General features: G+C 35.1%; 1 protein-coding gene across 1 annotated transcript in view; it reads right to left on the bottom strand.

Moving 5' to 3' along the window:
- Positions 1 to 14,524, bottom strand: part of LOC133527589 (tyrosine-protein kinase Src42A) — a 97,538-nt gene that overhangs the window by 57,363 nt on the left and 25,651 nt on the right. The gene's annotated exons all lie outside the window — the stretch shown is intronic.

The following is a 14,524-nucleotide window of genomic DNA, read 5'->3' on the forward strand; positions in this document are numbered from 1 at the left end:
CCGTTTTGCATTCCTGTCCTTCATACTATTAGTTTTTTTTGACCAATATTATTACTTTTTTATTATTAAGAGACGAAGGAAGTTACTTTATTCTTGAATATTGTCTGCAGAACTTATGACGCCGCTTGTAAAGTCAAAGCAAAAGACAATTAAAAGCCATACTTTTTATTATAAACTTGAGATTCCGGAATTAGTGGCACATTAAGGTATTTTGGTTTATGTTGCAACATATTACACTGGTACAATGTGATTGTTAAGCAAATCGATACGCAAGTAGCGTATGACTTTTCACGACATACATGTATTTTAACTACGAGCAAGCTGCATCCATGCGTCAATACTAATAATGATTTTGCACTAAGCTTGCTATGAACTTTCAGGGTTTTCTCTTCATTATTCAAAATTTATCATTATGCAATCATAAAATGTAATTTACGACTAAAAATTAATTAGGATCGCTACTTTACAATGTGTTTCATTAATCTAGGTTAAGTTTCCTTGTTTGTCCATTCCCTATGTAGCTCTAATCAAACAATAGTTTCTAAAAGGTTAGATCTATGCATTTAGCTTGTCTAAATCATCGATATGCGCAAATGTCATCGGACAGTTAGGCTCGGCGCCGGCGCGGGTTGCGATGCGGCACCCGTATGTAGCACAGACTCATCAAGCGTTAATTACTCTTTATGTGTAGGTTAACCTTGGCTTGACGTACATTCTTCAATTATTTTGTTGCATTCTTTGTATTCGTGCTCTTTAATTTCCCCTTTCTTTCCCGTGTAACGGACAATACTGTTATGTTATGTTTCTCGGAACGTCGAGCAGCTTTTGGACAGGGACATCTTAGGTCATAGGTAAAATAAATAAATCTTAATTTATTTCAAAATAACCATCAACACAGGGACTCCTTGAACGCTTTGTCTAATTGTTATTATGTTAATTATTGACTTGAGGGCGGTGAAAACAAGCGGATAAATACGATATTTACCATAACAAATAATACAGTCAAGTTGAATAACATCATCGTAGATACATCAACGATTTTAAAATCATCTCTTAATTAAATACGTGATTTGGAACTTTTCAAGTTCACGTTGAATGCTGCTTATGATGAAGCGAATGAATGACCTCCGCTAACTGGCATATAACTCTCGCCTCAATTCGAGGAATTACTTTCGACCAGTGGGTTTTTTAAAGACGAGTACAGGAAAAATAAAAATTACTTTAGCAAATAAATCTGAACAAAATGAAGACTTATGTTAATTTCGTAATAACTTATACATATGATAGTTTATACGTAGGTACTTATAAATTATTATAATAGACAGAAGGGTTATTTTAGGGCGAGCAAATGCGCCCGACAATTCGAGTCGACGGAGAGTTCAGTTAAATGCGGTCCAGGGGGAGAAGCTGGTACGGGGGTGCCCCTACCCACACAGGACAGCAGTATTCCATTTTTTTTAATACCACGACGGTGGCAAACAAGCATACGGCCCACCTGATGGTAAGCAGTCACCGCAGCCTATGGACGCCTGCAACTCCAGAGGTGTTACATGCGCGATGCCGACCCTTTAAAAACCTGTACACTCCTTTTTTGAAGAACCCCATACTGTAGACCCTCGGAAAAACCTCGGAACGAAGGGAGCCATATGTGGGCGAAACAGTTTAAATTTATAAAATTATTATTATGAGATATAAAATGCTCTTCCGTTAATTTGTTAGTAATCTCTCCTTATAAGTCTTGCTTAAAACCTTACCCTACTCCAATACGTAATAAATGATAAAACTTTTAAATTGCAGTCGATTTTTTCATTCTTATTGTTCGAATTTGATTTAACAGAACTGGTTATGCTGCATGTTTAACTTTCGCTCATTTGTCTGGACGAGGGTGATTAATAATGACAATGTGTTACTTGCATTTTTAACTGTGCAATTAGTTGTATTTGGCGACTTTGTTATTTTACGTTAAAAATTTTAATTTTATATATTTTATACGTTTTACGTTTTTCAATATACTACATATGAATGTCGTATCTAAGTAGGTGTATACTTAAATACTTACGGCCCGATTCGATGAATGATTAAGACATGTTTAAGATTTTGGAAAGATTTTTAAAAGATCTATAACAACATGTCAAAATTGACGTTTATTTCGATTCCGCTGTGATCCCAATAAGATCTAGCTACGATATTTCTAACGTCAAAGTGACATTGGTTGCCCGAATCGAGCTGCTTCTGTTAATTACACATCATAAAAACCATATCCAAATGAGAACTTATCTAAACCAGTACTTATCGTTATCGTATCTCAATCTTCGAATCGGGCCGTTAGAGACGACATACCGAGCTGAATTAAATGCATTTCAAAATTCATTCTTCACTAGAAACAATTAAGTAATATTCTAGTAATGACTGTGGAATTACGCAAAGTACCAGCTGATTAAATAATAGTTTTTTTTATACTATCGTGATATAATAGAGAGCTTTTCAGCCGTATTTAATAATGAAGGTACGAAATTAAAAAGCTTAATTATATCACTATCGTTTACCACATTTTTTCTACGTGCCATTTAAAATAATACTTTTTCTACTATAAAACCTAAATAAAGTAAGTATCTTAGTAGTACAAAAGCCTTCAACGCGTGCATAAAATTTGAATATTACTCATGAAATAGTCACGCGTTGGTGTCTTTTCCATTGGACCGCGGCGCCACGTGGTGGTCAATTTCATTATAGTTGACTACAGCGTTTGCTTATGAATATTATAGTTGAGTTGGGAGCCCATACATGAAAAGTATATAATTACAGTTTGGTATTAGAGATGGGTAGGGGTGAGTAAATACTGAGTATTTGCTCAAAGCACCCGATAAATACACGTATAAACGATTGCTAACAAAATATTTAAAAAGTAGGATTAAAAAAAAATATATATATTGAAGAGTGTTAACGTGTATTAACAATATTTAGTAGTAGTAGTAGTAGTAAAACACACTAGTACAAAGAGAAACATAAAACAGGAAAGAACACACATCATTCGTACAAAGGCGAACTTATCCCTTTCAGGGATCTCTTCCTTCTTCTTTTTACATAATGAAAGGCATATAGGACGCTTTTTGAAAAAAAAAAAGGTAATCATGAGTTAGAGGCAATTTGTGATAATGAGTAGTTAACAATTTTGTTATAAATAAGAAGGGGTACTTTAAAAATATGGGACTTAGTTCTATCGATTTTCTAGATATCTGCATGTCGCGCAAACGTGCGCGTTTACGCTGCACTTACGACCTTTTATTAAGGGTTTTTTAAAAGAAAACTCTAAAATGTAAATGTTCAACCGTTTAAGTTCAAAGTATTTTTTTAGTACTCTATTCTACGGCTAATCTCCTGATATTAGTATTTTTTTTAACTTTGGTTCGTAAGTTGAGGGAGTTATATTTATCCAAAAAAGTTTTTAGAAACAACGGATTTTTAAATACCCATTTAGTCATGTGCAACACGTTGGTGGTTTCTGTTTTTTTTTGTGACAATTAGTTACATGTAAAGAATTAAAAATAAAAATATATTTTTGACAATTTTGAGTGCTTAATTACTCGGTATTTGCCCGTGAGTAACAAAATTACATATTAATAACAAAAGCAGTTATTTATTACTTGAATCTCAGCCGATATATTTTCCCTTGGGTCCAGCCCTAATTTTGTACACGAGAGTATGGAGCCTGCTCTATCTATGCAGGTTTAATTATTACTTGAGAACTTTACTGAAAAAGAAAAGGTGGACTTAAGGAATTTTCTGCCAGTCAACTACATACAGGGTATGCATCAACGTCGTTGCAGAGCAGAGCGTCGTTGCTGGGGAAATAAATGTAGTGAGTATGCACTTTTGTCGCTTGGCACGATTGTTCTCACACTAAGTTGATCTATTACGATTGTGCTAAGCTAAGCGGCATCACCTAAGACAAAAGCGCATACTGCTCAAAACATTTCTGCGCTTACTTCCCTAACTATAATTAGGGTGCTAAATTTATGATATTGATAGTAGTTGCGTTCACCGTAGAATATTTTTAAATTACATCTTATAAGACTGTTGACATTTTCACACGCTCAAAAATTAACCGACAGTGTTTAAATACTAAAGCATTGTACGCTGCAGATACGATACAAACAAACTTTGAAATCATGTTGGAATGTAGATGATGTTAAGTTATTCTTGACCGCGATTAGTAGCTATAATAATAATATATTGCATTTTCTTTGCAGACGACTGTATAGAAGTGTCGTGTGTATGTGCGAGATTATTTGTTGCAAGTGTATACTGGTACCAGTATTTTGTGGAAAGGAAGCGGTTAGCGACGAGGTACCGTATGAGATTCCCATCGGCTATCGTCTGCAGTCAACTTTCAACTTTTTTTAACTTTGCTCCTGCTGCTGCTAAAGGCAAAGCATGCCGTGGCATTATTGACAGCAGCAAACGTTTACACTTTGCTCATGTTACTACTGCTGCCGTATGTTGCCGGGGTATCATTAGAGTACGAAAACGCAAATTATAAATACTAATTGTTTAAGTTACTGCTTTTTCTTTTTATACTGCTGGTTCTTGAGTCGCCGCTCAAAAAAAACCGGGCAAGTGCGAGTCCGACTCGCGCACGAAGGGTTCCGTACCATTATTTATAAAAACAGCAAAAAAAATTATGTTTGTTGGGAGCCCCCTTAAATATTTATTTTATCTTGTTTTTAGTATTTGTTGTTATAGCGGCAACAGAAATACATCATCTGTGAAAATTTCAACTGTCTAGCTATCACGGTTCATGAGATACAGCCTGGTGACAGACGGACGAACGGACAGCGAAGCCTCAGTAATAGGGTCCCGTTTGACCCTTTGGGTACGGAACCCTAAAAACTGCCCTAACGTTGCTTATTGTTGATATCCTTACTCCCTGCTCAGAAGAAAGGAGTGAACAGCATATAATAGTGACCTTAATATATATATATGTTTTTTTTTTAATAATTAAATATTACTCGTATAGGACATTAAGTCCCACAGTAAGCTCAATAAGGCTTGTGTAGAGGGTACTTAGACAACGATATATATAATATATAAATATTTATAAATACTTAAATACCTAGAAAACACCCATGACTCAGGAACAAATATCCATGCTCATCACAAGAATAAATGCCCTTACCAGGATTTGAACCCGGGACCATCGGCTTCGTAGGCAGGGTCACTACCCACTAAGCCAAACCGGTCGTCAAATTTTGATAAGTTGACATGCATCAGGGTCCTAGATATACTGGTTTGCATGCGTCCAAAGCTCGGTGGGTGATGTGAGGAATGATCCTGGCGCCAGCAGACGGCGCCGCGCGCTCAGATTTTTTAACGACGTATTAATAGCAAGCTTAGTGCAGAATTACAGAGTGAACATGCCAAGCTTGGTTATAGTGGCATGTTTAACTCATAGGAAAGGTTTAGTAAGTGTTATGCACGGTGACTAAGTTGGGCGAGTCCCGTTACAATAGTTGGTACATAAATTATTATGCTTGTAAAAAATTCTATAGCCTGTTTATAAATTCATCCTCTTCATTTGAGTCATATGTCTAAGCTTAAGTGGTGGGCAAACTTTTTTCATGGAGGCCAGAAAGTTTAAGAAATTTAAGAGGGCCAGAATTGCAGTAAAAATGTATTTTTATTTGCGGTTATCGTGGGCCAATGCCAAATACTAATTATCTCATAGGACCGGCGGCGGGCAGGATAAAATCCTTTCGCGGGCCGGAGCTGGTCCGCGGGCCGTACTTTGCCCACCACTCGTCTAAGCTAATAACTATCAGTGCATTGATCAAATGACTCTTCAGATTCCGATAATCCACCTGTCTGTTAAAACTACACAACATATTTGTCAATGCTTTAGAAGCTCGGTCTTGCCGTAATCAAGGAAATTACTAGAGATAGAGATGAAATAATTTTTTCGAGCGTCATGGTATACATAGTGTGATGTTTAAGTATTAAGAGGCCGTTATCAATTTTAGTCGCAAAAAAGTCAAATTGATAGATTTAGCGCATGAAATTGTACACCTTTTGTTAACAATTAGAAATAACAAGTACTGGTTTCTATTAGCACGTCTTGTTATCTTTCATTTTAATAAATCATTATTTTGAAAACGACTCACTTAATTATTAATGTTTTTTTTTCTGATGGACGTTTTGGTAAACGCTCGTAAAGCAGTGATTTTATCGATCTTATAAATTTCGTAGTTTGGACTGCTAAAAATGGTAATTTTGTATTACACATATCCTATACTTCAACTTTAATAAACTGCATTTTTGTTATTATATATTTAAAGAAGTAGTGTAAATGAAAGTTAGACGAAATCAATTTTCTTCAGAAATTACTTCAAAACAAGTGACAATTTCTCTGAAATTCGACTAAATTTCAACGTAATTTTGATACTTAAACAATCTACAACATTTGTTGAGACTGTTCTTATACATCATTTTTTATAATTGACTACCATAATTTTTTGATGAATAGTTAAAAACTGTCCCTTCTCGTCACATATTACGGGGCCGACCGCACGCTTGCGACCTCAAATTTTCCTGCTATACAGAAAGTAATAAATATAATGTAATATATATTCATAATTCTTTATTTACAATAACAATATACAGAATGGATATATACAGATGATTACTATAACTAGCTTATACCTCAAGGGCCTATCTTGAGGCATTGTACCAAGGATATATAATTAATAATATGTATCCTACCTTCCTTGACATTAATAAAAAATATCGAAGCGCGAAGAATGCTGGAATTGCTTTATTAAATGGGAGTCGTTCAGTCGGCGAGAATATAATTCCTACGTGTGTAACGTGTCAAACGTGTGGTGTCTCCACAAAAAAAAAACATATGTTCATACCTAATAAAAAGTAATATATCATTGTATTGTGTACTTAGTCAGGTCATAAGTTCTGTCAAAAAGTTTTGACTGATAAAGAAGCTATAGATACAGATCCCTTATTTAATGCTGAATAACATACAATATAATACAACGTAATTTATTGCTGTTTCAGTTTTGCATAATTCCATGTAATATTTGTTAAAATGCAAATGATGCAAAAAAATAAACGACCTATTCGAGGTGATTTTGAACCCTATTTAATTATTTTTCCTTTTTACATGGTTAAATCGTATATACACAAAAGCTTTATATTTTATCTTTCATAAAATATATAATCATGTGTATAATTTTACCAAAAGTGTGAGTGTTTTACCAAACCTACTCGTTGGATGGCAGTTAAAAATTAGCGTGTCACTGAAAAGTACCCTAAGTTTGAAGGGTATTAAGCTGAAGTAGAGACTTGTCGGAGAACTAAATGCTGGTGATAAAATAACGTTCTAATAAAGTAGGTTCATACAAATAAACAATTGTATCTGTTTTTCTGTTTTACTCCCTTTTGTAAAGTATAATTTTTCACAATTAATATCCCATTACATTACGTTTTGATCAGTATTAAACAAGCTTTCAAATAATGGCAAGCTTTTTTTATTAAAAGATTTGTATTACATTTTATCAGTCAAAATCTTTGGGAACTTAACTATAGAAAAAAAATTAGGGTAAGGTTCGACATTTGCGTGCAAAGTGAGGTCTTTATAAAAAGTCAGTCTGTCAACGCGAAACTGGAGTATCTGATTAACTAGTGCATGTGCTTGGACCCCTGAACTGTGAGTTATATTACATTGCTTCAGCAGTAAGAAACTTCCCGCGTATTGCTAATTTTAAAATGCTTCGCATTTCCAAGAACTCTACGGTTACCTCCATCTATTTTTAGCCAGGTAAGGTTCTTCGGTTGGTTCAATATGTCAGTGAACACATTAGAATGTTAAGCAGGTTTTGCATGGCATGGTTGACGTCTAGCTTGGCTTTCGTGATGACGCTTGGATAATTGAGCATAATATAAACGTGAAACCTGGGCAAGTTGCTCATACAAACAGGATTTTAATAGTTTTCACTGCTCAATGACACATCCTATGATAGGTAGTGGTTGATGCCTGTTAGAACTGAGTTCCTGTCAATAATGAATAATATAATGCGACCTGTTCAGTCGATATGGGAGCGATCTTAGATATAGAACTACTAGAAACGACAACATTTGTTTATGAATTATTTTTAGATCGCGAAAGTCAAGTTATACAAAACTTTAGCATACACACGTAATGAATTCCATCACATTAGAATATAAATAACTTTAACATTAATAATGTAAAAAGCAAATTCGATGGATAAAACAGCATTCAAGTTACTTAACCGATTACTAATGTTACCAATTTCACGGTCAGCAATTTTAACAATCCACACACATTAGGCTTTTATAGTGCGATTTTAAATCGCATGTGTCGTAACGTTATGTGCGTCAATCCGCAGATTACGGTTTAAGACCGTTCTAGACGCAAACGTAGAAAGTTGTGTCGCGACTGATCGGCGCCTGAGCATGTCCTGAGATCGGCCTTATAAGTTTTAAAATGAAAAAATGCATGAAATTTATCAAGGTGATTGGACATTCCGAATCATTCATCCGTAAGCATATGTAACGCTTCGCTTTCGTTGGCCTTATAAACTTATAAAGTCTCTAGAACTACGCGAATGAATCAATAATTGTTTTATAATCAAACATTGGTATAATATTTAATGCTAGAAAACATAGAATACGCTTCTTAACTTGAGCCTGTCGATTAAACGATGACCTACGTTAATGTGATAACACTTTACTGTATAATAAATATCACGGTTTCCTATGGGATATCACGGATTGATAAATTTGTTGCAACTCGCTCTTATAAGGAACTTAAAATTTCCAGCCTAGGTTAGACCGGAAAATTAGTTTCGTAAGGCGTTCTTATGATATTTTAGATACAATTTACGCTTTGGTTACCAGTCTTTCAATTTCAATAAGGATTGTCATGACATGACAATAGCAAACCGGCCATTAAAGCCTAGAAGATTTCATGAAAAGAAGAGCCTTAACCCACATTTCAAAATGATTACTAAGGAATGTCACGAATAAGCCAGCCGTTTGGATAATGGAGGTGTACAATTGTTTCTGCGGTCGCTGCGGGTCGACGAACGACCTAGCGGCGCGAGGTAGCCTCTGTGGCGCTCCGATCTTGTTATAATACATTTATAAACAGTCAATACTATTTGCATTACGTATAAATCGGTTAAGGTAGGTGAGGATTATTTTTGTGCGAGTTATAGTAGGACAGTTAGATCTTAGGTATCAATGATATTTATCAACGACTGTGACTTCCTAGTGGTCATGTCATATTATACTAATATTATAAATACAAAAGTAACTCTGTCTGTCCGTTAGATTTTTACGACCAAAATATAGAACCATTTTTCCTAAAATTCGGCATGTACCTAGAAAGCCTAAGCCTTGGAGGACAACTTTAGTTTGTTGACGCGGGCGCGGCTAGTGAACTATTGTTTACCATGTTTATAAGTCACACTAAACGATTTCGATAGATCTATCCTGTTAATATTTAGCTAGTCAGACGTCATACATTGACGGACTGGTCTTTGGGAAACCCTAGATTCGGTGCGAAATTAGTGCATTTTTTAATGAATGAGTTTCCCGAGTAAACACCCGTTACCCGTATGTGTCCATCCATCTTATATTCATCGTATCTTTAAAAAAAATGGATTATAGGAAAATCTCACGTGTAAGATTGAGATTGCGGCAGCTAAAATACGGCTAGTAATTTAATAAACCAGTGTATAAATGTAAATGCGACGACAGTGTGGAAAATGTTGAAATAGGTTTAATTTATTTGTTAGAATATTTGAAATTTGTGTAATAATTACTTGACATAATTAATAGTTGGTTTGCAACTATAACTTAATGTTAAAGCCGCAATCAGCTGATTGAGAAAAATTACAAATGTACGAAAACTTGCATGTAAATCCATTCCAAAATACCTTTACCGCATAACGCAAAATTACGACACGTTTATAAGTTCAGCCATCTCATTTCACTGCACAGACGTAAGTATTCGCAACTGATTTTATAATTATCTGATGACGAACACAAGTAGATTTACATGTATTTATCAGCGCGAAGTTTGATGTTTACGTCGTGTAGGGTTTAATGAACGACCTCACTTACACTTTTGCTGACAGGCCGTACCGGACGTATCACGTACCTACTCTCTAGGCAATAATTACATTCGCGTGAACGGAGATACATACCAGTTTCGGTGACAAGTTGCAAAACTCTCACTTGCGGGCTTGTCGCATCTCGCACGTTAGACTATCCATTCGGTAATGGATCAGTCGACAGTGGCAAAAAATATTATTTTCGCTGTCCGTCGACGTTTCTAATCACCGGATAATATCTGGGCCAGCGGAAATTCACGCGGGCGATACGCTGAAAGCGTTTTACATCACCCTAGCACCTGGCAGTACCAGGATCTGCATAAGCTAATTGACGGCCATTTTTTTGTCAGTGATTTTTGTGCTGCTAGCTAAAATCATATTAAAGATATTGTGACTCAATGCTGTTACATTCCATTTGATTTGAAATGGTAATTAAGATTAGCAACATCATGACATATTAGGAGACAGTGAAAATGTCTCAGTTTGAATGACAGGCGCATTTAAGATTGTTAGACTAATGCAAAAGAAAAATACAAATTGTGAATAAGAGAAAGTATTCTCAAAAACAAACGGACAAGTGCGAGCCATACTCAACAGTAGGGGAAGGCGGGGCAATTAGGAACACCTAAGGGAGTTTTGGAATAAATCAAAAGATAGTATTTATAATATTTGTAGGTTACCTGTAATAGCTTCTTCTGAAAGGTAAATTATCGTACTTTAAACAACTACTAAATGAACAGTATTAATTTATCTTTATTTAATAAACTTTTATAACAAAAACAAAACCTCTCAGTGTTCGTGGTTATCCGATACTGGTCGCGCAATCACGAACACCTAATGGAACAGTTAAGATCGTTCACAATTAACCCAGGCTAGCCTAAAATGAGATCATGTACGACCTTTTAGTCAAGATTAAACTTAAGTTTAAAAACTTACAATACATACTGACCAGCAGTAATCATAACGTTAGCGAAGTGAAGACGCTTGGCCGTCTGTACAGTTTTCCTCAATTTCTCAACGGTCAACTGGAAGAGATCCCTTAAAAGGATAAGTACGCAATCCATTCCATGTCCTTGTCATTTTTAGACAAACAAAAAATGGACAATTACTTTTTTAAAGTGAAGAATTAAAGTCAAATGGAGAATTAATTTTAATTAACAAGTTAAAGAGCCGAAGTTTGTTCTTTATGGGGCCAATGCCGAGCGTTCGGAATTGATCCACTCATTCGTTTGCCTATACCACCAAGATAATAAAACAAAAAAATAATAATAATTTATGTTTGGCTCCGCCGTATGTAATTCTCGTAATTGAATCCTCAAATAATAATGTTTTAAGAAAATAAATGTCATGTTAGAACTATTACTATGTACAATATGTTTAATTTATAGGAAAATTGCAACGAATGCAAGCAAATATTTAAATTAGTTTTAACTTGAATCCTGTGTGCACCCGTAATGCTCCGCTACTCGCTTGGCAGTGATGTGTGATTTCTTCGATAACGATGAGTGAAATCATGTTATCTCTCTCTAACATTGTGAAACAACTACGTTCGCGATTACCTGGCCTTCCCTAGGAGATTTTTTACAAATTCAAGGAGATGTGCTACTTAGTTTTAGAAAAGCTCATCATAAGAAATGTGCTAGGCGTCGTTATGTAATAAATGTTTATGTGAAGCATGTTGCCTAAATATGAAACAAACCAGGAAATCTCTCTAAATATTTGGGCGTATGTTTATTGTATTTATTTAAATATAAAAGGCCATCCCGCATAAAAATATTAAATAAATGGCTTATATATACAAAAACAAATACAAAAAACCTTTTACTGCGTAACCCTAAAACCATTGCAGTCAGAATTGATCACGCACAAGCAAGCACTGCAGTGTTAATTATCGAAAGTGCCATCTCTTAGTGTCTCTACGTACTAGTTACTTAAACAATGTGTGTCAAGTCATATTCACCTCCCTGTCGATGGACAATATTAACCATGAAGATGCGGGCGTCATCTCTAGATACGCTCAACTTCACCTCTGTGCCATATTATATTTTCTAATGTGACACATATTTCGAAATTATTTTTACGCTTTTATTATCAGATGAGACAAAATGCCACCAATAGTACATTTCACAGGGTTATTGAAAATTACACAATTTTATTAGTGAGTTTCAATGTTGCAATTTTAGAGTACCTAGACTAGAATAAGTTATTAAAAAGCGGCTAAGTGCGAGTCGGACTCGCCCATGAAGGGTTCCGTACCATTTATGACGTATTAAAAAAAAACTACTTACTAGATCTCGTTCAAACCAATTTTCGGTGGAAGTTTGCATGGTAATGTATATCATATATTTTTTTTTTCATTCTGTTATTTTAGAAGTTACAGGGACACACACACACACACACACATTTTTCCACTTTTCTTTGTGTCTCTCGCGCAAACAATTCACTTTAAAAAAAAATGAAATTAAAAACCTAAATACCTATCATTTTTGAGAACCCATCCATAGATCCACGTATGGGTTTGATGAAAAAAAAAAAATTTTTTTTTTAATTTTATGACTTATTAAAAAAAAAAAAAACTACTTACTCGATCTCGTTCAAACCAATTTTCGGTGGAAGTTTGCATGGTAATGTACATCATATATATTTTTTTGTTTATCATTCTCTTATTTTAGAAGTTACAGGGACACACACACACACACACACACACACACACACACACACATTTTACCACTTTGGAAGTGTCTCTCGCACAAACTATTCAGTTTAGAAAAAAATGATATTAGAAACCTCAATGTCATTTTTGAAGACCTATCCATAGATACCCCACACGTATAGGTTTGATGAAAAAAGATTTTATGCGTTTCAGTTCTATGGGGAACCCCCAAAATTTATTGTTATTTTTGTGTAAACATCTTAACCCATTCATTGCCGACGCCTCATATTTTTACTCATCACGCAGTGCCGCCGCCTTCCACGCGACGACGCGAATTCGCGTCCGCGGCATTACGTTAACATTTCATGGACGCGAGTTCGCGTCCGCGGCATTAGGTTAACCTATTTCAAGGGCGCGAATTCGCGTCCGCGGCATTACGTTGTCAAGGACGCAATTTCGCGTTTTCGGCATCGTAAGTGAAATTTTTGCGCCTAAAAACAGTTTTTGTCGAAAACGTATTCAGTATAGACGTGACGGCCGTATACTTCAGACGTATATGAGTTTTTAATGGTTTTTAGTAAGATTATAAAAGTTAAAGAAAGTGTTTAAAGCAAGTGTTTAGATAATGGACAAAAATATTAAATATTAAATGCAACCCATTTTATTATAGTTAAATATACAGTCGAAAATGTTTAGTACCCCTGGACATAAACATGTCTGCGTATCTAAATTATTTTAGTAGTTTGTATTATTAATTGCCACAATCACTTATAAAGTATATGGCACATGATTAAATTACTATCATTAAATATTTTTCGCGATAAAAGGTAAATGACAATTACCTAATATAAACATAATGGACGGGAATCCGCCTCCGCTTCACCCGAAATGAAAATGTTGAGTATTACAAATTTTAATAACCGGTAACAGTATACAATTTGTCTTTAAAAATTACATCTCGGGATAAGTTTTTTTAAATAAGTGTTTTTCTAGCAAAAACTATTTTTTCTAAATTACAAATGCACTGAATCCAAAAACCGAAGTATAATATTCACCTTCAAAAAATAAATAAATAGTTGTTTTCTAGTAAAAAAACGAGGCCGCGAAATCGCGACCCCGGAATTACGATCGGACGTGAATTCGCGTCTTCGGCATCCGAGATAAGAATTATGAAAATTACAAATGCACTGAATCTAAAAACCAGCAACAGTATAATATTATCCTTCATAAATAAAGTAACATTTTGGTATCAGCATTTAAGTACAGTTGTTTTCTAGCAAAAAAAAACACAACTCGAGGACGCGAAATCGCGTCCTCGGCATAACGATTACACATAACATGGGACGCGAATTCGCGTCTTCGGCATCCGAGATAAGAATTATGAAAATTACAGATGCACTGAATCCAAAAACCAGCAACAGTATAATATTATCCTTCATAAATAAAGTAACATTTTGGTATCAGCATTTAAGTACAGTTGTTTTCTAGCAAAAAAAAACAAATAACTCGAGGACGCGAAATCGCGTCCTCGGCATTACGATTACACATACATAGGACGCGAATTCGCGTCTTCGGCAATGAATGGGTTAATGCGGTTCATAGAATACTTACCAAGTTTGAACAATATAGCTCTTATAGTTTCGGAAAAAAGTGGCTGTGACAAAAACGGACAGACAGACGGACATGACGAATCTATAAGGGTTCCGTTTTTTGCCATTTGGCTACG

The sequence above is a fragment of the Cydia pomonella genome, chromosome 18, assembly GCF_033807575.1.
Source record: "Cydia pomonella isolate Wapato2018A chromosome 18, ilCydPomo1, whole genome shotgun sequence".
NCBI lineage: Eukaryota > Metazoa > Arthropoda > Insecta > Lepidoptera > Tortricidae > Cydia > Cydia pomonella.